Source organism: Nematostella vectensis, chromosome 10 (genome assembly GCF_932526225.1).
Source record: "Nematostella vectensis chromosome 10, jaNemVect1.1, whole genome shotgun sequence".
Taxonomy (NCBI): domain Eukaryota; kingdom Metazoa; phylum Cnidaria; class Anthozoa; order Actiniaria; family Edwardsiidae; genus Nematostella; species Nematostella vectensis.
Window position 1 is genome coordinate 16,094,263 of NC_064043.1, and position 27,096 is coordinate 16,121,358.

A 27,096-nucleotide genomic window follows, 5' to 3' on the forward strand; every position below is an offset into this window, starting at 1 on the left:
CTCAATTAGAAATATTTAAAGAATCAGACCGTGCGCACATAGGACCCAGTCCCACCCCTGAAACTGATTTTTCAACTCACTTGCTTCTTCGTGGCGTGTGCAACCTAATAGCAAACAGAGAAGTCCCAAGTATCTGAGACTGATTTCTCGACTCTCACTTGCCTCTTCGTGGCGTGTCCTACTTGATAGCAAACAGAGAAGTCCAAAATATCAAGCGGTACTAGACCGCTTGTTGACGTTTCTGGTCGGGACTGGATACTCCCCCGGTTAAGGCTAAGCAGGACAATCAGATTGTGATGCCGAAATTTTTTGACCCGAGGGACCACATGCCTGCAAACTCTTTTATGGCATCCAAGGCAGAGCACCAAATAATACTAGATGGGTGGCCAGTCTTCAGCAATACCAAGTCAAGCAAGCCAAAAAAAGAAAATATTGCATGTAGTCGTGGGTGGGGGTCTCCTTAGTTTACATGGCTGTTGTCACGCATTACAACGCCCCAGCGAAAGAACGATCTATCCATCAAGTTTATCTCTTTGAGATCCTTTGTTTATATTGCCAGTTTGTTGGGAGAACGTGGCATCTCGTCAACTAGTGTACATACTGCATCTTGAGGACTAGTGGTTAATCAAAGTCAAGCACTTCAATTTCCCATACAGTCGCCAACAATTCTTGTGACTGTACCCCAGCAGGCAAGGTCACCCCAGGTGGTGTACTGTATATTGGGGAACAAAGGGAATGGGTGGCCAATGAACCCTGTCGGTTGTTCATAGAGTATTTCTTGGGCTGGGAAGTTCTTACCCTTGGTAAGTAGCTTTTCCCCTATCATTAACACATAATCTAAACATCCTATCTCAAAGATCCCAGGTACATTCGGAAAGCTAAAATCTTCAGGCTAAAAATAATAAACATAGGCTGAGCAAATACTCCAGTCCAAACCCAGTGAGAAAAAAAAAGAGAACAAATCACTCGTTTGATTGCTTTGTTCACTGCAGTACCAGACCAGACATAATTTACAGATGAAGATGAAGAATGAAGATGAAGAAATGATTTTTATCATTGTAACTTAATAGATTATTTTTTTTTCTATTATAATTATCGATGAGAGATATGCTTTAAGAAGAAATAAAAGCTCCGCAAATATAAGTTTTGTATCAATAGGGCACCCTTTTAAGGCCTATTGTACAGGCTTGGCATCTTGACGCGCGATGCCACAAATATAATTGAGTTAACTAGTATGCAAGTAAACTTTTCCCCTTGTGTGATTAGCGATTTTCAGATGAAGAAACATTATAACTATAACATTAAAAAAGAAAGAATGATAACAGTAGCATCCTTCCAAGCAGTTAAGGCAGAGCAATTCACCATTCGCAGTTTTTCATTTTTTCATTTTTCGGCCCCTGAACCCTGTCGGTTGTTCATAGAGTATTTCTTGGGCTGGGAAGTTCTTACCCTTGGTAAGTAGCTTTTCCCCTATCATTAACACATAATCTAAACATCCTATCTCAAAGATCCCAGTTACCTTCGGAAAGCTAAAATCTTCAGGCTAAAAATAATAAACATAGGCTGAGCAAATACTCCAGTCCAAACCCAGTGAGAAAAAAAAGAGAACAAATCAATCGTTTGATTGCTTTGTTCACTGCAGTACCAGACCAGACATAATTTACAGATGAAGATGAAGAATGAAGATGAAGAAATGATTTTTATCATTGTAACTTAATAGATTATTTATTTTTTTCTATTATTATTATCGATGAGAGATATGCTTTAAGAAGAAATAAAAGCTCGGCAAATATAAGTTTTGTATCAATAGGGCACCCTTTTAAGGCCTATTGTACAGGCTTGGCATCTTGACGCGCGATGCCACAAATATATTTGAGTTAACTAGTATGCAAGTAAACTTTTGCCCTTGTGTGATTAGCGATTTTCAGATGAAGAAACATTATAGCTATAAGATAAAAAAAGAAAGAATGATAACAACAGTAGCATCCTTCCAAGCAGTTAAGGCAGAGCAATTCACCATTCGCAGATTTTCATTTTTTTATATCTTCTCTCAATTAATTGATTGCTTTGTTCAGAGCAGAAAAAGACGAGACATAATTTACGAAGGATCACCCATTTATTCTCTTATCTGATTCACAAGACACGAGAAGATCAGATGAAAAAAAGATTATATCACTATAAAACTAAAACAGAACGAATGATAACAACAGTAACATCTTCTTCGTGGCGTGTGCTACCTTATAGGAAACAGAGAAGTCCCAAGTATCTGAGAAACCATCTGCGATGTTAGTTGAAAATGAAGAACAAGGACAGAAACGAAGTTAAAGAAAAACTTAAAAACATTTGAAAATCTTTTTGAATCTCAATTAGAAATATTTAAAGAATCAGACCGTGCGCACATAGGACCCAGTCCCACCCCTGAAACTGATTTTTCAACTCACTTGCTTCTTCGTGGCGTGTGCTACCTAATAGCAAACAGAGAAGTCCCAAGTATCTGAGACTGATTTCTCGACTCTCACTTGCCTCTTCGTGGCGTGTCCTACTTTATAGCAAACAGAGAAGTCCAAAATATCAAGCGGTACTAGACCGCTTGTTGACGTTTCTGGTCGGGACTGGATACTCCCCCGGTTAAGGCTAAGCAGGACAATCAGATTGTGATGCCGAAATTTTTTGACCCGAGGGACCACATGCCTGCAAACTCTTTTATGGCATCCAAGGCAGAGCACCAGATAATACTAGATGGGTGGCCAGTCTTCAGCAATACCCAGTCAAGCAAGCCAAAAAAAAATATGGCATGTAGTCGTGGGTGGGGGTCTCCTTAGTTTACATGGCTGTTGTCACGCATTACAACGCCCCAGCGAAAGAACGATCTATCCATCACATTTATCTCTTTGAGATCCTTTGTTTATATTGCCAGTTTGTTGGGAGAACGTGGCATCTCATCAACTAGTGAACACACTGCATCTTGAGGACTAGTGGTTAATCAAAGTCAAGCACTTCAATTTCCCATACAGTCGCCAACAATTCTTGTGACTGTACCCCAGCAGGCAAGGTCACCCCAGGTGGTGTACTGTATATTGGGGAACAAAGGGAATGGGTGGCCAATGAACCCTGTCGGTTGTTCATAGAGTATTTCTTGGGCTGGGAAGTTCTTACCCTTGGTAAGTAGCTTTTCCCCTATCATTAACACATAATCTAAACATCCTATCTCAAAGATCCCAGGTACCTTCGGAAAGCTAAAATCTTCAGGCTAAAAATAATAAACATAGGCTGAGCAAATACTCCAGTCCAAACCCAGTGAGAAAAAAAAGAGAACAAATCAATCGTTTGATTGCTTTGTTCACTGCAGTACCAGACCAGACATAATTTACAGATGAAGATGAAGAATGAAGATGAAGAAATGATTTTTATCATTGTAACTTAATAGATTATTTATTTTTTTCTATTATAATTATCGATGAGAGATATGCTTTAAGAAGAAATAAAAGCTCCGCAAATATAAGTTTTGTATCAATAGGGCACCCTTTTAAGGCCTATTGTACAGGCTTGGCATCTTGACGCGCGATGCCACAAATATAATTGAGTTAACTAGTATGCAAGTAAACTTTTGCCCTTGTGTGATTAGCGATTTTCAGATGAAGAAACATTATAACTATAACATTAAAAAAGAAAGAATGATAACAGTAGCATCCTTCCAAGCAGTTAAGGCAGAGCAATTCACCATTCGCAGTTTTTCATTTTTTCATTTTTCGGCCCCTGAACCCTGTCGGTTGTTCATAGAGTATTTCTTGGGCTGGGAAGTTCTTACCCTTGGTAAGTAGCTTTTCCCCTATCATTAACACATAATCTAAACATCCTATCTCAAAGATCCCAGGTACATTCGGAAAGCTAAAATCTTCAGGCTAAAAATAATAAACATAGGCTGAGCAAATACTCCAGTCCAAACCCAGTGAGAAAAAAAAAAGAGAACAAATCACTCGTTTGATTGCTTTGTTCACTGCAGTACCAGACCAGACATAATTTACAGATGAAGATGAAGAATGAAGATGAAGAAATGATTTTTATCATTGTAACTTAATAGATTATTTTTTTTTTCTATTATAATTATCGATGAGAGATATGCTTTAAGAAGAAATAAAAGCTCGGCAAATATAAGTTTTGTATCAATAGGGCACCCTTTTAAGGCCTATTGTACAGGCTTGGCATCTTGACGCGCGATGCCACAAATATAATTGAGTTAACTAGTATGCAAGTAAACTTTTGCCCTTGTGTGATTAGCGATTTTCAGATGAAGAAACATTATAGCTATAAGATAAAAAAAGAAAGAATGATAACAACAGTAGCATCCTTCCAAGCAGTTAAGGCAGAGCAATTCACCATTCGCAGATTTTCATTTTTTTATATCTTCTCTCAATCAATTGATTGCTTTGTTTAGAGCAGAAAAAGACGAGACATAATTTACAAAGGACCACCCATTTATTCTCTTATCTGATTCACAAGACACGAGAAGATCAGATGAAAAAAAGATTATATCACTATAAAACTAAAACAGAACGAATGATAACAACAGTAACATCTTCTTCGTGGCGTGTGCTACCTTATAGGAAACAGAGAAGTCCCAAGTATCTGAGAAACCATCTGCGATGTTAGTTGAAAATGAAGAACAAGGACAGAAACGAAGTTAAAGAAAAACTTAAAAACATTTGAAAATCTTTTTGAATCTCAATTAGAAATATTTAAAGAATCAGACCGTGCGCACATAGGACCCAGTCCCACCCCTGAAACTGATTTTTCAACTCACTTGCTTCTTCGTGGCGTGTGCTACCTAATAGCAAACAGAGAAGTCCCAAGTATCTGAGACTGATTTCTCGACTCTCACTTGACTCTTCGTGGCGTGTCCTACTTTATAGCAAACAGGGAAGTCCAAAATATCAAGCGGTACTAGACCGCTTGTTGACGTTTCTGGTCGGGACTGGATACTCCCCCGGTTAAGGCTAAGCAGGACAATCAGATTGTGATGCCGAAATTTTTTGACCCGAGGGACCACATGCCTGCAAACTCTTTTATGGCATCCAAGGCAGAGCACCAAATAATACTAGATGGGTGGCCAGTCTTCAGCAATACCCAGTCAAGCAAGCCAAAAAAAGAAAATATTGCATGTAGTCGTGGGTGGGGGTCTCCTTAGTTTACATGGCTGTTGTCACGCATTACAACGCCCCAGCGAAAGAACGATCTATCCATCAAGTTTATCTCTTTGAGATCCTTTGTTTATATTGCCAGTTTGTTGGGAGAACGTGGCATCTCGTCAACTAGTGTACACACCGCATCTTGAGGACTAGTGGTTAATCAAAGTCAAGCACTTCAATTTCCCATACAGTCGCCAACAATTCTTGTGACTGTACCCCAGCAGGCAAGGTCACCCCAGGTGGTGTACTGTATATTGGGGAACAAAGGGAATGGGTGGCCAATGAACCCTGTCGGTTGTTCATAGAGTATTTCTTGGGCTGGGAAGTTCTTACCCTTGGTAAGTAGCTTTTCCCCTATCATTAACACATAATCTAAACATCCTATCTCAAAGATCCCAGGTACATTCGGAAAGCTAAAATCTTCAGGCTAAAAATAACAAACATAGGCTGAGCAAATACTCCAGTCCAAACCCAGTGAGAAAAAAAAAGAGAACAAATCACTCGTTTGATTGCTTTGTTCACTGCAGTACCAGACCAGACATAATTTACAGATGAAGATGAAGAATGAAGATGAAGAAATGATTTTTATCATTGTAACTTAATAGATTATTTTTTTTTTATTATAATTATCGATGAGAGATATGCTTTAAGAAGAAATAAAAGCTCCGCAAATATAAGTTTTGTATCAATAGGGCACCCTTTTAAGGCCTATTGTACAGGCTTGGCATCTTGACGCGCAATGCCACAAATATAATTGAGTTAACTAGTATGCAAGTAAACTTTTCCCCTTGTGTGATTAGCGATTTTCAGATGAAGAAACATTATAACTATAACATTAAAAAAGAAAGAATGATAACAGTAGCATCCTTCCAAGCAGTTAAGGCAGAGCAATTCACCATTCGCAGTTTTTCATTTTTTCATTTTTCGGCCCCTGAACCCTGTCGGTTGTTCATAGAGTATTTCTTGGGCTGGGAAGTTCTTACCCTTGGTAAGTAGCTTTTCCCCTATCATTAACACATAATCTAAACATTCTATCTCAAAGATCCCAGGTACCTTCGGAAAGCTAAAATCTTCAGGCTAAAAATAATAAACATAGGATGAGCAAATACTCCAGTCCAAACCCAGTGAGAAAAAAAAGAGAACAAATCAATCGTTTGATTGCTTTGTTCACTGCAGTACCAGACCAGACATAATTTACAGATGAAGATGAAGAATGAAGATGAAGAAATGATTTTTATCATTGTAACTTAATAGATTATTTATTTTTTTCTATTATAATTATCGATGAGAGATATGCTTTAAGAAGAAATAAAAGCTCGGCAAATATAAGTTTTGTATCAATAGGGCACCCTTTTAAGGCCTATTGTACAGGCTTGGCATCTTGACGCGCGATGCCACAAATATAATTGAGTTAACTAGTATGCAAGTAAACTTTTGCCCTTGTGTGATTAGCGATTTTCAGATGAAGAAACATTATAGCTATAAGATAAAAAAAGAAAGAATGATAACAACAGTAGCATCCTTCCAAGCAGTTAAGGCAGAGCAATTCACCATTCGCAGATTTTCATTTTTTTTATATCTTCTCTCAATCAATTGATTGCTTTGTTCAGAGCAGAAAAAGACGAGACATAATTTACGAAGGATCACCCATTTATTCTCTTATCTGATTCACAAGACACGAGAAGATCAGATGAAAAAAAGATTATATCACTATAAAACTAAAACAGAACGAATGATAACAACAGTAACATCTTCTTCGTGGCGTGTGCTACCTTATAGGAAACAGAGAAGTCCCAAGTATCTGAGAAACCATCTGCGATGTTAGTTGAAAATGAAGAACAAGGACTATAACGAAGTTAAAGAAAAACTTAAAAAACTTTGAAAATCTTTTTGAATCTCAATTAGAAATATTTAAAGAATCAGACCGTGCGCACATAGGACCCAGTCCCACCCCTGAAACTGATTTTTCAACTCACTTGCTTCTTCGTGGCGTGTGCTACCTAATAGCAAACAGAGAAGTCCCAAGTATCTGAGACTGATTTCTCGACTCTCACTTGCCTCTTCGTGGCGTGTCCTACTTTATAGCAAACAGAGAAGTCCAAAATATCAAGCGGTACTAGACCGCTTGTTGACGTTTCTGGTCGGGACTGGATACTCCCCCGGTTAAGGCTAAGCAGGACAATCAGATTGTGATGCCGAAATTTTTTGACCCGAGGGACCACATGCCTGCAAACTCTTTTATGGCATCCAAGGCAGAGCACCAAATAATACTAGATGGGTGGCCAGTCTTCAGCAATACCCAGTCAAGCAAGCCAAAAAAAGAAAATATTGCATGTAGTCGTGGGTGGGGGTCTCCTTAGTTTACATGGCTGTTGTCACGCATTACAACGCCCCAGCGAAAGAACGATCTATCCATCAAGTTTATCTCTTTGAGATCCTTTGTTTATATTGCCAGTTTGTTGGGAGAACGTGGCATCTCGTCAACTAGTGTACACACTGCATCTTGAGGACTAGTGGTTAATCAAAGTCAAGCACTTCAATTTCCCATACAGTCGCCAACAATTCTTGTGACTGTACCCCAGCAGGCAAGGTCACCCCAGGTGGTGTACTGTATATTGGGGAACAAAGGGAATGGGTGGCCAATGAACCCTGTCGGTTGTTCATAGAGTATTTCTTGGGCTGGGAAGTTCTTACCCTTGGTAAGTAGCTTTTCCCCTATCATTAACACATAATCTAAACATCCTATCTCAAAGATCCCAGGTACATTCGGAAAGCTAAAATCTTCAGGCTAAAAATAACAAACATAGGCTGAGCAAATACTCCAGTCCAAACCCAGTGAGAAAAAAAAAAAGAGAACAAATCACTCGTTTGATTGCTTTGTTCACTGCAGTACCAGACCAGACATAATTTACAGATGAAGATGAAGAATGAAGATGAAGAAATGATTTTTATCATTGTAACTTAATAGATTATTTTTTTTTCTATTATAATTATCGATGAGAGATATGCTTTAAGAAGAAATAAAAGCTCCGCAAATATAAGTTTTGTATCAATAGGGCACCCTTTTAAGGCCTATTGTACAGGCTTGGCATCTTGACGCGCGATGCCACAAATATAATTGAGTTAACTAGTATGCAAGTAAACTTTTCCCCTTGTGTGATTAGCGATTTTCAGATGAAGAAACATTATAACTATAACATTAAAAAAGAAAGAATGATAACAGTAGCATCCTTCCAAGCAGTTAAGGCAGAGCAATTCACCATTCGCAGTTTTTCATTTTTTCATTTTTCGGCCCCTGAACCCTGTTGGTTGTTCATAGAGTATTTCTTGGGCTGGGAAGTTCTTACCCTTGGTAAGTAGCTTTTCCCCTATCATTAACACATAATCTAAACATCCTATCTCAAAGATCCCAGGTACCTTCGGAAAGCTAAAATCTTCAGGCTAAAAATAATAAACATAGGATGAGCAAATACTCCAGTCCAAACCCAGTGAGAAAAAAAAGAGAACAAATCAATCGTTTGATTGCTTTGTTCACTGCAGTACCAGACCAGACATAATTTACAGATGAAGATGAAGAATGAAGATGAAGAAATGATTTTTATCATTGTAACTTAATAGATTATTTATTTTTTTCTATTATAATTATCGATGAGAGATATGCTTTAAGAAGAAATAAAAGCTCGGCAAATATAAGTTTTGTATCAATAGGGCACCCTTTTAAGGCCTATTGTAGAGGCTTGGCATCTTGACGCGCGATGCCACAAATATAATTGAGTTAACTAGTATGCAAGTAAACTTTTGCCCTTGTGTGATTAGCGATTTTCAGATGAAGAAACATTATAGCTATAAGATTAAAAAAGAAAGAATGATAACAACAGTAGCATCCTTCCAAGCAGTTAAGGCAGAGCAATTCACCATTCGCAGATTTTCATTTTTTTTATATCTTCTCTCAATCAATTGATTGCTTTGTTCAGAGCAGAAAAAGACGAGACATAATTTACGAAGGATCACCCATTTATTCTCTTATCTGATTCACAAGACACGAGAAGATCAGATGAAAAAAAGATTATATCACTATAAAACTAAAACAGAACGAATGATAACAACAGTAACATCTTCTTCGTGGCGTGTGCTACCTTATAGGAAACAGAGAAGTCCCAAGTATCTGAGAAACCATCTGCGATGTTAGTTGAAAATGAAGAACAAGGACTATAACGAAGTTAAAGAAAAACTTAAAAACATTTGAAAATCTTTTTGAATCTCAATTAGAAATATTTAAAGAATCAGACCGTGCGCACATAGGACCCAGTCCCACCCCTGAAACTGATTTTTCAACTCACTTGCTTCTTCGTGGCGTGTGCTACCTAATAGCAAACAGAGAAGTCCCAAGTATCTGAGACTGATTTCTCGACTCTCACTTGCCTCTTCGTGGCGTGTCCTACTTTATAGCAAACAGAGAAGTCCAAAATATCAAGCGGTACTAGACCGCTTGTTGACGTTTCTGGTCGGGACTGGATACTCCCCCGGTTAAGGCTAAGCAGGACAATCAGATTGTGATGCCGAAATTTTTTGACCCGAGGGACCACATGCCTGCAAACTCTTTTATGGCATCCAAGGCAGAGCACCAAATAATACTAGATGGGTGGCCAGTCTTCAGCAATACCCAGTCAAGCAAGCCAAAAAAAGAAAATATTGCATGTAGTCGTGGGTGGGGGTCTCCTTAGTTTACATGGCTGTTGTCACGCATTACAACGCCCCAGCGAAAGAACGATCTATCCATCAAGTTTATCTCTTTGAGATCCTTTGTTTATATTGCCAGTTTGTTGGGAGAACGTGGCATCTCGTCAACTAGTGTACACACTGCATCTTGAGGACTAGTGGTTAATCAAAGTCAAGCACTTCAATTTCCCATACAGTCGCCAACAATTCTTGTGACTGTACCCCAGCAGGCAAGGTCACCCCAGGTGGTGTACTGTATATTGGGGAACAAAGGGAATGGGTGGCCAATGAACCCTGTCGGTTGTTCATAGAGTATTTCTTGGGCTGGGAAGTTCTTACCCTTGGTAAGTAGCTTTTCCCCTATCATTAACACATAATCTAAACATCCTATCTCAAAGATCCCAGGTACATTCGGAAAGCTAAAATCTTCAGGCTAAAAATAACAAACATAGGCTGAGCAAATACTCCAGTCCAAACCCAGTGAGAAAAAAAAAAGAGAACAAATCACTCGTTTGATTGCTTTGTTCACTGCAGTACCAGACCAGACATAATTTACAGATGAAGATGAAGAATGAAGATGAAGAAATGATTTTTATCATTGTAACTTAATAGATTATTTTTTTTTTCTATTATAATTATCGATGAGAGATATGCTTTAAGAAGAAATAAAAGCTCCGCAAATATAAGTTTTGTATCAATAGGGCACCCTTTTAAGGCCTATTGTACAGGCTTGGCATCTTGACGCGCGATGCCACAAATATAATTGAGTTAACTAGTATGCAAGTAAACTTTTCCCCTTGTGTGATTAGCGATTTTCAGATGAAGAAACATTATAACTATAACATTAAAAAAGAAAGAATGATAACAGTAGCATCCTTCCAAGCAGTTAAGGCAGAGCAATTCACCATTCGCAGTTTTTCATTTTTTCATTTTTCGGCCCCTGAACCCTGTCGGTTGTTCATAGAGTATTTCTTGGGCTGGGAAGTTCTTACCCTTGGTAAGTAGCTTTTCCCCTATCATTAATACATAATCTAAACATCCTATCTCAAAGATCCCAGGTACCTTCGGAAAGCTAAAATCTTCAGGCTAAAAATAATAAACATAGGATGAGCAAATACTCCAGTCCAAACCGAGTGAGAAAAAAAAGAGAACAAATCAATCGTTTGATTGCTTTGTTCACTGCAGTACTAGGCCAGACATAATTTACAGATGAAGATGAAGAATGAAGGTGAAGAAATGATTTTTATCATTGTAACTTAATAGATTATTTATTTTTTTCTATTATAATTATCGATGAGAGATATGCTTTAAGAAGAAATAAAAGCTCGGCAAATATAAGTTTTGTATCAATAGGGCACCCTTTTAAGGCCTATTGTACAGGCTTGGCATCTTGACGCGCGATGCCACAAATATAATTGAGTTAACTAGTATGCAAGTAAACTTTTGCCCTTGTGTGATTAGCGATTTTCAGATGAAGAAACATTATAGCTATAAGATAAAAAAAGAAAGAATGATAACAACAGTAGCATCCTTCCAAGCAGTTAAGGCAGAGCAATTCACCATTCGCAGATTTTCATTTTTTTATATCTTCTCTCAATCAATTGATTGCTTTGTTCAGAGCAGAAAAAGACGAGACATAATTTACGAAGGATCACCCATTTATTCTCTTATATGATTCACAAGACACGAGAAGATCAGATGAAAAAAAGATTATATCACTATAAAACTAAAACAGAACGAATGATAACAACAGTAACATATTCTTCGTGGCGTGTGCTACCTTATAGGAAACAGAGAAGTCCCAAGTATCTGAGAAACCATCTGCGATGTTAGTTGAAAATGAAGAACAAGGACAGAAACGAAGTTAAAGAAAAACTTAAAAACATTTGAAAATCTTTTTGAATCTCAATTAGAAATATTTAAAGAATCAGACCGTGCGCACATAGGACCCAGTCCCACCCCTGAAACTGATTCTTCAACTCACTTGCTTCTTCGTGGCGTGTGCTACCTAATAGCAAACAGAGAAGTCCCAAGTATCTGAGACTGATTTCTCGACTCTCACTTGCCTCTTCGTGGCGTGTCCTACTTTATAGCAAACAGGGAAGTCCAAAATATCAAGCGGTACTTGACCGCTTGTTGACGTTTCTGGTCGGGACTGGATACTCCCCCGGTTAAGGCTAAGCAGGACAATCAGATTGTGATGCCGAAATTTTTTGACCCGAGGGACCACATGCCTGCAAACTCTTTTATGGCATCCAAGGCAGAGCACCAAATAATACTAGATGGGTGGCCAGTCTTCAGCAATACCCAGTCAAGCAAGCCAAAAAAAGAAAATATTGCATGTAGTCGTGGGTGGGGGTCTCCTTAGTTTACATGGCTGTTGTCACGCATTACAACGCCCCAGCGAAAGAACGATCTATCCATCAAGTTTATCTCTTTGAGATCCTTTGTTTATATTGCCAGTTTGTTGGGAGAACGTGGCATCTCGTCAACTAGTGTACACACTGCATCTTGAGGACTAGTGGTTAATCAAAGTCAAGCACTTCAATTTCCCATACAGTCGCCAACAATTCTTGTGACTGTACCCCAGCAGGCAAGGTCACCCCAGGTGGTGTACTGTATATTGGGGAACAAAGGGAATGGGTGGCCAATGAACCCTGTCGGTTGTTCATAGAGTATTTCTTGGGCTGGGAAGTTCTTACCCTTGGTAAGTAGCTTTTCCCCTATCATTAACACATAATCTAAACATCCTATCTCAAAGATCCCAGGTACATTCGGAAAGCTAAAATCTTCAGGCTAAAAATAACAAACATAGGCTGAGCAAATACTCCAGTCCAAACCCAGTGAGAAAAAAAAAGAGAACAAATCACTCGTTTGATTGCTTTGTTCACTGCAGTACCAGACCAGACATAATTTACAGATGAAGATGAAGAATGAAGATGAAGAAATGATTTTTATCATTGTAACTTAATAGATTATTTTTTTTTTCTATTATAATTATCGATGAGAGATATGCTTTAAGAAGAAATAAAAGCTCCGCAAATATAAGTTTTGTATCAATAGGGCACCCTTTTAAGGCCTATTGTACAGGCTTGGCATCTTGACGCGCGATGCCACAAATATAATTGAGTTAACTAGTATGCAAGTAAACTTTTCCCCTTGTGTGATTAGCGATTTTCAGATGAAGAAACATTATAACTATAACATTAAAAAAGAAAGAATGATAACAGTAGCATCCTTCCAAGCAGTTAAGGCAGAGCAATTCACCATTCGCAGTTTTTCATTTTTTCATTTTTCGGCCCCTGAACCCTGTCGGTTGTTCATAGAGTATTTCTTGGGCTGGGAAGTTCTTACCCTTGGTAAGTAGCTTTTCCCCTATCATTAACACATAATCTAAACATCCTATCTCAAAGATCCCAGGTACCTTCGGAAAGCTAAAATCTTCAGGCTAAAAATAATAAACATAGGATGAGCAAATACTCCAGTCCAAACCCAGTGAGAAAAAAAAGAGAACAAATCAATCGTTTGATTGCTTTGTTCACTGCAGTACCAGACCAGACATAATTTACAGATGAAGATGAAGAATAAAGATGAAGAAATGATTTTTATCATTGTAACTTAATAGATTATTTATTTTTTTCTATTATAATTATCGATGAGAGATATGCTTTAAGAAGAAATAAAAGCTCGGCAAATATAAGTTTTGTATCAATAGGGCACCCTTTTAAGGCCTATTGTACAGGCTTGGCATCTTGACGCGCGATGCCACAAATATAATTGAGTTAACTAGTATGCAAGTAAACTTTTGCCCTTGTGTGATTAGCGATTTTCAGATGAAGAAACATTATAGCTATAAGATAAAAAAAGAAAGAATGATAACAACAGTAGCATCCTTCCAAGCAGTTAAGGCAGAGCAATTCACCATTCGCAGATTTTCATTTTTTTTATATCTTCTCTCAATCAATTGATTGCTTTGTTCAGAGCAGAAAAAGACGAGACATAATTTACGAAGGATCACCCATTTATTCTCTTATATGATTCACAAGACACGAGAAGATCAGATGAAAAAAAGATTATATCACTATAAAACTAAAACAGAACGAATGATAACAACAGTAACATATTCTTCGTGGCGTGTGCTACCTTATAGGAAACAGAGAAGTCCCAAGTATCTGAGAAACCATCTGCGATGTTAGTTGAAAATGAAGAACAAGGACAGAAACGAAGTTAAAGAAAAACTTAAAAACATTTGAAAATCTTTTTGAATCTCAATTAGAAATATTTAAAGAATCAGACCGTGCGAACATAGGACCCAGTCCCACCCCTGAAACTGATTCTTCAACTCACTTGCTTCTTCGTGGCGTGTGCTACCTAATAGCAAACAGAGAAGTCCCAAGTATCTGAGACTGATTTCTCGACTCTCACTTGCCTCTTCGTGGCGTGTCCTACTTTATAGCAAACAGGGAAGTCCAAAATATCAAGCGGTACTTGACCGCTTGTTGACGTTTCTGGTCGGGACTGGATACTCCCCCGGTTAAGGCTAAGCAGGACAATCAGATTGTGATGCCGAAATTTTTTGACCCGAGGGACCACATGCCTGCAAACTCTTTTATGGCATCCAAGGCAGAGCACCAAATAATACTAGATGGGTGGCCAGTCTTCAGCAATACCCAGTCAAGCAAGCCAAAAAAAGAAAACATTGCATGTAGTCGTGAATAGGGGTCTCCTTAGTTTACATGGCTGTTGTCACGCATTACAACGCCCCAGCGAAAGAACGATCTATCCATCAAGTTTATCTCTTTGAGATCTTTTGTTTATATTGCCAGTTTGTTGGGAGAACGTGGCATCTCGTCAACTAGTGTACATACTGCATCTTGAGGACTAGTGGTTAATCAAAGTCAAGCACTTCAATTTCCCATACAGTCGCCAACAATTCTTGTGACTGTACCCCAGCAGGCAAGGTCACCCCAGGTGGTGTACTGTATATTGGGGAACAAAGGGAATGGGTGGCCAATGAACCCTGTCGGTTGTTCATAGAGTATTTCTTGGGCTGGGAAGTTCTTACCCTTGGTAAGTAGCTTTTCCCCTATCATTAACACATAATCTAAACATCCTATCTCAAAGATCCCAGGTACATTCGGAAAGCTAAAATCTTCAGGCTAAAAATAATAAACATAGGCTGAGCAAATACTCCAGTCCAAACCCAGTGAGAAAAAAAAAAGAGAACAAATCACTCGTTTGATTGCTTTGTTCACTGCAGAACCAGACCAGACATAATTTACAGATGAAGATGAAGAATGAAGATGAAGAAATGATTTTTATCATTGTAACTTAATAGATTATTTATTTTTTCTATTATAATTATCGATGAGAGATATGATTTAAGAAGAAATAAAAGCTCGGCAAATATAAGTTTTGTATCAATAGGGCACCCTTTTAAGGCCTATTGTACAGGCTTGGCATCTTGACGCGCGATGCCACAAATATAATTGAGTTAACTAGTATGCAAGTAAACTTTTGCCCTTGTGTGATTAGCGATTTTGCAGATGAAGAAACATTATAGCTATAAGATAAAAAAAGAAAGAATGATAACAACAGTAGCATCCTTCCAAGCAGTTAAGGCAGAGCAATTCACCATTCGCAGATTTTCATTTTTTTATATCTTCTCTCAATCAATTGATTGCTTTGTTTAGAGCAGAAAAAGACGAGACATAATTTACTAAGGACCACCCATTTATTCTCTTATCTGATTCACAAGACACGAGAAGATCAGATGAAAAAAAGATTATATCACTATAAAACTAAAACAGAACGAATGATAACAACAGTAACATCTTCTTCGTGGCGTGTGCTACCTTATAGGAAACAGAGAAGTCCCAAGTATCTGAGAAACCATCTGCGATGTTAGTTGAAAATGAAGAACAAGGACAGAAACGAAGTTAAAGAAAAACTTAAAAACATTTGAAAATCTTTTTGAATCTCAATTAGAAATATTTAAAGAATCAGACCGTGCGCACATAGGACCCAGTCCCACCCCTGAAACTGATTTTTCAACTCACTTGCTTCTTCGTGGCGTGTGCTACCTAATAGCAAACAGAGAAGTCCCAAGTATCTGAGACTGATTTCTCGACTCTCACTTGACTCTTCGTGGCGTGTCCTACTTTATAGCAAACAGAGAAGTCCAAAATATCAAGCGGTACTAGACCGCTTGTTGACGTTTCTGGTCGGGACTGGATACTCCCCCGGTTAAGGCTAAGCAGGACAATCAGATTGTGATGCCGAAATTTTTTGACCCGAGGGACCACATGCCTGCAAACTCTTTTATGGCATCCAAGGCAGAGCACCAAATAATACTAGATGGGTGGCCAGTCTTCAGCAATACCCAGTCAAGCAAGCCAAAAAAAGAAAATATTGCATGTAGTCGTGGGTGGGGGTCTCCTTAGTTTACATGGCTGTTGTCACGCATTACAACGCCCCAGCGAAAGAACGATCTATCCATCAAGTTTATCTCTTTGAGATCCTTTGTTTATATTGCCAGTTTGTTGGGAGAACGTGGCATCTCGTCAACTAGTGTACACACTGCATCTTGAGGACTAGTGGTTAATCAAAGTCAAGCACTTCAATTTCCCATACAGTCGCCAACAATTCTTGTGACTGTACCCCAGCAGGCAAGGTCACCCCAGGTGGTGTACTGTATATTGGGGAACAAAGGGAATGGGTGGCCAATGAACCCTGTCGGTTGTTCATAGAGTATTTCTTGGGCTGGGAAGTTCTTACCCTTGGTAAGTAGCTTTTCCCCTATCATTAACACATAATCTAAACATCCTATCTCAAAGATCCCAGGTACATTCGGAAAGCTAAAATCTTCAGGCTAAAAATAACAAACATAGGCTGAGCAAATACTCCAGTCCAAACCCAGTGAGAAAAAAAAAGAGAACAAATCACTCGTTTGATTGCTTTGTTCACTGCAGTACCAGACCAGACATAATTTACAGATGAAGATGAAGAATGAAGATGAAGAAATGATTTTTATCATTGTAACTTAATAGATTATTTTTTTTTTCTATTATAATTATCGATGAGAGATATGCTTTAAGAAGAAATAAAAGCTCCGCAAATATAAGTTTTGTATCAATAGGGCACCCTTTTAAGGCCTATTGTACAGGCTTGGCATCTTGACGCGCGATGCCACAAATATAATTGAGTTAACTAGTATGCAAGTAAACTTTTCCCCTTGTGTGATTAGCGATTTTCAGATGAAGAAACATTATAACTATAACATTAAAAAAGAAAGAATGATAACAGTAGCATCCTTCCAAGCAGTTAAGGCAGAGCAATTCACCATTCGCAGTTTTTCATTTTTTCATTTTTCGGCCCCTGAACCCTGTCGGTTGTTCATAGAGTATTTCTTGGGCTGGGAAGTTCTTACCCTTGGTAAGTAGCTTTTCCCCTATCATTAACACATAATCTAAACATCCTATCTCAAAGATCCCAGGTACCTTCGGAAAGCTAAAATCTTCAGGCTAAAAATAATAAACATAGGATGAGCAAATACTCCAGTCCAAACCCAGTGAGAAAAAAAAGAGAACAAATCAATCGTTTGATTGCTTTGTTCACTGCAGTACCAGACCAGACATAATTTACAGATGAAGATGAAGAATGAAGATGAAGAAATGATTTTTATCATTGTAACTTAATAGATTATTTATTTTTTTCTATTATAATTATCGATGAGAGATATGCTTTAAGAAGAAATAAAAGCTCGGCAAATATAAGTTTTGTATCAATAGGGCACCCTTTTAAGGCCTATTGTACAGGCTTGGCATCTTGACGCGCGATGCCACAAATATAATTGAGTTAACTAGTATGCAAGTAAACTTTTGCCCTTGTGTGATTAGCGATTTTCAGATGAAGAAACATTATAGCTATAAGATAAAAAAAGAAAGAATGATAACAACAGTAGCATCCTTCCAAGCAGTTAAGGCAGAGCAATTCACCATTCGCAGATTTTCATTTTTTTTATATCTTCTCTCAATCAATTGATTGCTTTGTTCAGAGCAGAAAAAGACGAGACATAATTTACGAAGGATCACCCATTTATTCTCTTATCTGATTCACAAGACACGAGAAGATCAGATGAAAAAAAGATTATATCACTATAAAACTAAAACAGAACGAATGATAACAACAGTAACATCTTCTTCGTGGCGTGTGCTACCTTATAGGAAACAGAGAAGTCCCAAGTATCTGAGAAACCATCTGCGATGTTAGTTGAAAATGAAGAACAAGGACTATAACGAAGTTAAAGAAAAACTTAAAAACATTTGAAAATCTTTTTGAATCTCAATTAGAAATATTTAAAGAATCAGACCGTGCGCACATAGGACCCAGTCCCACCCCTGAAACTGATTTTTCAACTCACTTGCTTCTTCGTGGCGTGTGCTACCTAATAGCAAACAGAGAAGTCCCAAGTATCTGAGACTGATTTCTCGACTCTCACTTGCCTCTTCGTGGCGTGTCCTACTTTATAGCAAACAGAGAAGTCCAAAATATCAAGCGGTACTAGACCGCTTGTTGACGTTTCTGGTCGGGACTGGATACTCCCCCGGTTAAGGCTAAGCAGGACAATCAGATTGTGATGCCGAAATTTTTTGACCCGAGGGACCACATGCCTGCAAACTCTTTTATGGCATCCAAGGCAGAGCACCAAATAATACTAGATGGGTGGCCAGTCTTCAGCAATACCCAGTCAAGCAAGCCAAAAAAAGAAAATATTGCATGTAGTCGTGGGTGGGGGTCTCCTTAGTTTACATGGCTGTTGTCACGCATTACAACGCCCCAGCGAAAGAACGATCTATCCATCAAGTTTATCTCTTTGAGATCCTTTGTTTATATTGCCAGTTTGTTGGGAGAACGTGGCATCTCGTCAACTAGTGTACACACTGCATCTTGAGGACTAGTGGTTAATCAAAGTCAAGCACTTCAATTTCCCATACAGTCGCCAACAATTCTTGTGACTGTACCCCAGCAGGCAAGGTCACCCCAGGTGGTGTACTGTATATTGGGGAACAAAGGGAATGGGTGGCCAATGAACCCTGTCGGTTGTTCATAGAGTATTTCTTGGGCTGGGAAGTTCTTACCCTTGGTAAGTAGCTTTTCCCCTATCATTAACACATAATCTAAACATCCTATCTCAAAGATCCCAGGTACATTCGGAAAGCTAAAATCTTCAGGCTAAAAATAACAAACATAGGCTGAGCAAATACTCCAGTCCAAACCCAGTGAGAAAAAAAAAGAGAACAAATCACTCGTTTGATTGCTTTGTTCACTGCAGTACCAGACCAGACATAATTTACAGATGAAGATGAAGAATGAAGATGAAGAAATGATTTTTATCATTGTAACTTAATAGATTATTTTTTTTCTATTATAATTATCGATGAGAGATATGCTTTAAGAAGAAATAAAAGCTCCGCAAATATAAGTTTTGTATCAATAGGGCACCCTTTTAAGGCCTATTGTACAGGCTTGGCATCTTGACGCGCGATGCCACAAATATAATTGAGTTAACTAGTATGCAAGTAAACTTTTCCCCTTGTGTGATTAGCGATTTTCAGATGAAGAAACATTATAACTATAACATTAAAAAAGAAAGAATGATAACAGTAGCATCCTTCCAAGCAGTTAAGGCAGAGCAATTCACCATTCGCAGTTTTTCATTTTTTCATTTTTCGGCCCCTGAACCCTGTCGGTTGTTCATAGAGTATTTCTTGGGCTGGGAAGTTCTTACCCTTGGTAAGTAGCTTTTCCCCTATCATTAACACATAATCTAAACATCCTATCTCAAAGATCCCAGGTACCTTCGGAAAGCTAAAATCTTCAGGCTAAAAATAATAAACATAGGATGAGCAAATACTCCAGTCCAAACCCAGTGAGAAAAAAAAGAGAACAAATCAATCGTTTGATTGCTTTGTTCACTGCAGTACCAGACCAGACATAATTTACAGATGAAGATGAAGAATGAAGATGAAGAAATGATTTTTATCATTGTAACTTAATAGATTATTTATTTTTTTCTATTATAATTATCGATGAGAGATATGCTTTAAGAAGAAATAAAAGCTCGGCAAATATAAGTTTTGTATCAATAGGGCACCCTTTTAAGGCCTATTGTACAGGCTTGGCATCTTGACGCGCGATGCCACAAATATAATTGAGTTAACTAGTATGCAAGTAAACTTTTGCCCTTGTGTGATTAGCGATTTTCAGATGAAGAAACATTATAGCTATAAGATAAAAAAAGAAAGAATGATAACAACAGTAGCATCCTTCCAAGCAGTTAAGGCAGAGCAATTCACCATTCGCAGATTTTCATTTTTTTTATATCTTCTCTCAATCAATTGATTGCTTTGTTCAGAGCAGAAAAAGACGAGACATAATTTACGAAGGATCACCCATTTATTCTCTTATCTGATTCACAAGACACGAGAAGATCAGATGAAAAAAAGGTTATATCACTATAAAACTAAAACAGAACGAATGATAACAACAGTAACATCTTCTTCGTGGCGTGTGCTACCTTATAGGAAACAGAGAAGTCCCAAGTATCTGAGAAACCATCTGCGATGTTAGTTGAAAATGAAGAACAAGGACTATAACGAAGTTAAAGAAAAACTTAAAAACATTTGAAAATCTTTTTGAATCTCAATTAGAAATATTTAAAGAATCAGACCGTGCGCACATAGGACCCAGTCCCACCCCTGAAACTGATTTTTCAACTCACTTGCTTCTTCGTGGCGTGTGCTACCTAATAGCAAACAGAGAAGTCCCAAGTATCTGAGACTGATTTCTCGACTCTCACTTGCCTCTTCGTGGCGTGTCCTACTTTATAGCAAACAGAGAAGTCCAAAATATCAAGCGGTACTAGACCGCTTGTTGACGTTTCTGGTCGGGACTGGATACTCCCCCGGTTAAGGCTAAGCAGGACAATCAGATTGTGATGCCGAAATTTTTTGACCCGAGGGACCACATGCCTGCAAACTCTTTTATGGCATCCAAGGCAGAGCACCAAATAATACTAGATGGGTGGCCAGTCTTCAGCAATACCCAGTCAAGCAAGCCAAAAAAAGAAAATATTGCATGTAGTCGTGGGTGGGGGTCTCCTTAGTTTACATGGCTGTTGTCACGCATTACAACGCCCCAGCGAAAGAACGATCTATCCATCAAGTTTATCTCTTTGAGATCCTTTGTTTATATTGCCAGTTTGTTGGGAGAACGTGGCATCTCGTCAACTAGTGTACACACTGCATCTTGAGGACTAGTGGTTAATCAAAGTCAAGCACTTCAATTTCCCATACAGTCGCCAACAATTCTTGTGACTGTACCCCAGCAGGCAAGGTCACCCCAGGTGGTGTACTGTATATTGGGGAACAAAGGGAATGGGTGGCCAATGAACCCTGTCGGTTGTTCATAGAGTATTTCTTGGGCTGGGAAGTTCTTACCCTTGGTAAGTAGCTTTTCCCCTATCATTAACACATAATCTAAACATCCTATCTCAAAGATCCCAGGTACATTCGGAAAGCTAAAATCTTCAGGCTAAAAATAACAAACATAGGCTGAGCAAATACTCCAGTCCAAACCCAGTGAGAAAAAAAAAGAGAACAAATCACTCGTTTGATTGCTTTGTTCACTGCGGTACCAGACCAGACATAATTTACAGATGAAGATGAAGAATGAAGATGAAGAAATGATTTTTATCATTGTAACTTAATAGATTATTTTTTTTTCTATTATAATTATCGATGAGAGATATGCTTTAAGAAGAAATAAAAGCTCCGCAAATATAAGTTTTGTATCAATAGGGCACCCTTTTAAGGCCTATTGTACAGGCTTGGCATCTTGACGCGCGATGCCACAAATATAATTGAGTTAACTAGTATGCAAGTAAACTTTTCCCCTTGTGTGATTAGCGATTTTCAGATGAAGAAACATTATAACTATAACATTAAAAAAGAAAGAATGATAACAGTAGCATCCTTCCAAGCAGTTAAGGCAGAGCAATTCACCATTCGCAGTTTTTCATTTTTTCATTTTTCGGCCCCTGAACCCTGTCGGTTGTTCATAGAGTATTTCTTGGGCTGGGAAGTTCTTACCCTTGGTAAGTAGCTTTTCCCCTATCATTAACACATAATCTAAACATCCTATCTCAAAGATCCCAGGTACCTTCGGAAAGCTAAAATCTTCAGGCTAAAAATAATAAACATAGGATGAGCAAATACTCCAGTCCAAACCCAGTGAGAAAAAAAAGAGAACAAATCAATCGTTTGATTGCTTTGTTCACTGCAGTACCAGACCAGACATAATTTACAGATGAAGATGAAGAATGAAGATGAAGAAATGATTTTTATCATTGTAACTTAATAGATTATTTATTTTTTTCTATTATAATTATCGATGAGAGATATGCTTTAAGAAGAAATAAAAGCTCGGCAAATATAAGTTTTGTATCAATAGGGCACCCTTTTAAGGCCTATTGTACAGGCTTGGCATCTTGACGCGCGATGCCACAAATATAATTGAGTTAACTAGTATGCAAGTAAACTTTTGCCCTTGTGTGATTAGCGATTTTCAGATGAAGAAACATTATAGCTATAAGATAAAAAAAGAAAGAATGATAACAACAGTAGCATCCTTCCAAGCAGTTAAGGCAGAGCAATTCACCATTCGCAGATTTTCATTTTTTTTATATCTTCTCTCAATCAATTGATTGCTTTGTTCAGAGCAGAAAAAGACGAGACATAATTTACGAAGGATCACCCATTTATTCTCTTATCTGATTCACAAGACACGAGAAGATCAGATGAAAAAAAGATTATATCACTATAAAACTAAAACAGAACGAATGATAACAACAGTAACATCTTCTTCGTGGCGTGTGCTACCTTATAGGAAACAGAGAAGTCCCAAGTATCTGAGAAACCATCTGCGATGTTAGTTGAAAATGAAGAACAAGGACTATAACGAAGTTAAAGAAAAACTTAAAAACATTTGAAAATCTTTTTGAATCTCAATTAGAAATATTTAAAGAATCAGACCGTGCGCACATAGGACCCAGTCCCACCCCTGAAACTGATTTTTCAACTCACTTGCTTCTTCGTGGCGTGTGCTACCTAATAGCAAACAGAGAAGTCCCAAGTATCTGAGACTGATTTCTCGACTCTCACTTGCCTCTTCGTGGCGTGTCCTACTTTATAGCAAACAGAGAAGTCCAAAATATCAAGCGGTACTAGACCGCTTGTTGACGTTTCTGGTCGGGACTGGATACTCCCCCGGTTAAGGCTAAGCAGGACAATCAGATTGTGATGCCGAAATTTTTTGACCCGAGGGACCACATGCCTGCAAACTCTTTTATGGCATCCAAGGCAGAGCACCAAATAATACTAGATGGGTGGCCAGTCTTCAGCAATACCCAGTCAAGCAAGCCAAAAAAAGAAAATATTGCATGTAGTCGTGGGTGGGGGTCTCCTTAGTTTACATGGCTGTTGTCACGCATTACAACGCCCCAGCGAAAGAACGATCTATCCATCAAGTTTATCTCTTTGAGATCCTTTGTTTATATTGCCAGTTTGTTGGGAGAACGTGGCATCTCGTCAACTAGTGTACACACTGCATCTTGAGGACTAGTGGTTAATCAAAGTCAAGCACTTCAATTTCCCATACAGTCGCCAACAATTCTTGTGACTGTACCCCAGCAGGCAAGGTCACCCCAGGTGGTGTACTGTATATTGGGGAACAAAGGGAATGGGTGGCCAATGAACCCTGTCGGTTGTTCATAGAGTATTTCTTGGGCTGGGAAGTTCTTACCCTTGGTAAGTAGCTTTTCCCCTATCATTAACACATAATCTAAACATCCTATCTCAAAGATCCCAGGTACATTCGGAAAGCTAAAATCTTCAGGCTAAAAATAACAAACATAGGCTGAGCAAATACTCCAGTCCAAACCCAGTGAGAAAAAAAAAGAGAACAAATCACTCGTTTGATTGCTTTGTTCACTGCAGTACCAGACCAGACATAATTTACAGATGAAGATGAAGAATGAAGATGAAGAAATGATTTTTATCATTGTAACTTAATAGATTATTTTTTTTCTATTATAATTATCGATGAGAGATATGCTTTAAGAAGAAATAAAAGCTCCGCAAATATAAGTTTTGTATCAATAGGGCACCCTTTTAAGGCCTATTGTACAGGCTTGGCATCTTGACGCGCGATGCCACAAATATAATTGAGTTAACTAGTATGCAAGTAAACTTTTCCCCTTGTGTGATTAGCGATTTTCAGATGAAGAAACATTATAACTATAACATTAAAAAAGAAAGAATGATAACAGTAGCATCCTTCCAAGCAGTTAAGGCAGAGCAATTCACCATTCGCAGTTTTTCATTTTTTCATTTTTCGGCCCCTGAACCCTGTCGGTTGTTCATAGAGTATTTCTTGGGCTGGGAAGTTCTTACCCTTGGTAAGTAGCTTTTCCCCTATCATTAACACATAATCTAAACATCCTATCTCAAAGATCCCAGGTACCTTCGGAAAGCTAAAATCTTCAGGCTAAAAATAATAAACATAGGATGAGCAAATACTCCAGTCCAAACCCAGTGAGAAAAAAAAGAGAACAAATCAATCGTTTGATTGCTTTGTTCACTGCAGTACCAGACCAGACATAATTTACAGATGAAGATGAAGAATGAAGATGAAGAAATGATTTTTATCATTGTAACTTAATAGATTATTTATTTTTTTCTATTATAATTATCGATGAGAGATATGCTTTAAGAAGAAATAAAAGCTCGGCAAATATAAGTTTTGTATCAATAGGGCACCCTTTTAAGGCCTATTGTACAGGCTTGGCATCTTGACGCGCGATGCCACAAATATAATTGAGTTAACTAGTATGCAAGTAAACTTTTGCCCTTGTGTGATTAGCGATTTTCAGATGAAGAAACATTATAGCTATAAGATAAAAAAAGAAAGAATGATAACAACAGTAGCATCCTTCCAAGCAGTTAAGGCAGAGCAATTCACCATTCGCAGATTTTCATTTTTTTTATATCTTCTCTCAATCAATTGATTGCTTTGTTCAGAGCAGAAAAAGACGAGACATAATTTACGAAGGATCACCCATTTATTCTCTTATCTGATTCACAAGACACGAGAAGATCAGATGAAAAAAAGGTTATATCACTATAAAACTAAAACAGAACGAATGATAACAACAGTAACATCTTCTTCGTGGCGTGTGCTACCTTATAGGAAACAGAGAAGTCCCAAGTATCTGAGAAACCATCTGCGATGTTAGTTGAAAATGAAGAACAAGGACTATAACGAAGTTAAAGAAAAACTTAAAAACATTTGAAAATCTTTTTGAATCTCAATTAGAAATATTTAAAGAATCAGACCGTGCGCACATAGGACCCAGTCCCACCCCTGAAACTGATTTTTCAACTCACTTGCTTCTTCGTGGCGTGTGCTACCTAATAGCAAACAGAGAAGTCCCAAGTATCTGAGACTGATTTCTCGACTCTCACTTGCCTCTTCGTGGCGTGTCCTACTTTATAGCAAACAGAGAAGTCCAAAATATCAAGCGGTACTAGACCGCTTGTTGACGTTTCTGGTCGGGACTGGATACTCCCCCGGTTAAGGCTAAGCAGGACAATCAGATTGTGATGCCGAAATTTTTTGACCCGAGGGACCACATGCCTGCAAACTCTTTTATGGCATCCAAGGCAGAGCACCAAATAATACTAGATGGGTGGCCAGTCTTCAGCAATACCCAGTCAAGCAAGCCAAAAAAAGAAAATATTGCATGTAGTCGTGGGTGGGGGTCTCCTTAGTTTACATGGCTGTTGTCACGCATTACAACGCCCCAGCGAAAGAACGATCTATCCATCAAGTTTATCTCTTTGAGATCCTTTGTTTATATTGCCAGTTTGTTGGGAGAACGTGGCATCTCGTCAACTAGTGTACACACTGCATCTTGAGGACTAGTGGTTAATCAAAGTCAAGCACTTCAATTTCCCATACAGTCGCCAACAATTCTTGTGACTGTACCCCAGCAGGCAAGGTCACCCCAGGTGGTGTACTGTATATTGGGGAACAAAGGGAATGGGTGGCCAATGAACCCTGTCGGTTGTTCATAGAGTATTTCTTGGGCTGGGAAGTTCTTACCCTTGGTAAGTAGCTTTTCCCCTATCATTAACACATAATCTAAACATCCTATCTCAAAGATCCCAGGTACATTCGGAAAGCTAAAATCTTCAGGCTAAAAATAACAAACATAGGCTGAGCAAATACTCCAGTCCAAACCCAGTGAGAAAAAAAAAGAGAACAAATCACTCGTTTGATTGCTTTGTTCACTGCGGTACCAGACCAGACATAATTTACAGATGAAGATGAAGAATGAAGATGAAGAAATGATTTTTATCATTGTAACTTAATAGATTATTTTTTTTTCTATTATAATTATCGATGAGAGATATGCTTTAAGAAGAAATAAAAGCTCCGCAAATATAAGTTTTGTATCAATAGGGCACCCTTTTAAGGCCTATTGTACAGGCTTGGCATCTTGACGCGCGATGCCACAAATATAATTGAGTTAACTAGTATGCAAGTAAACTTTTCCCCTTGTGTGATTAGCGATTTTCAGATGAAGAAACATTATAACTATAACATTAAAAAAGAAAGAATGATAACAGTAGCATCCTTCCAAGCAGTTAAGGCAGAGCAATTCACCATTCGCAGTTTTTCATTTTTTCATTTTTCGGCCCCTGAACCCTGTCGGTTGTTCATAGAGTATTTCTTGGGCTGGGAAGTTCTTACCCTTGGTAAGTAGCTTTTCCCCTATCATTAATACATAATCTAAACATCCTATCTCAAAGATCCCAGGTACCTTCGGAAAGCTAAAATCTTCAGGCTAAAAATAATAAACATAGGATGAGCAAATACTCCAGTCCAAACCGAGTGAGAAAAAAAAGAGAACAAATCAATCGTTTGATTGCTTTGTTCACTGCAGTACCAGACCAGACATAATTTACAGATGAAGATGAAGAATGAAGGTGAAGAAATGATTTTTATCATTGTAACTTAATAGATTATTTATTTTTTTCTATTATAATTATCGATGAGAGATATGCTT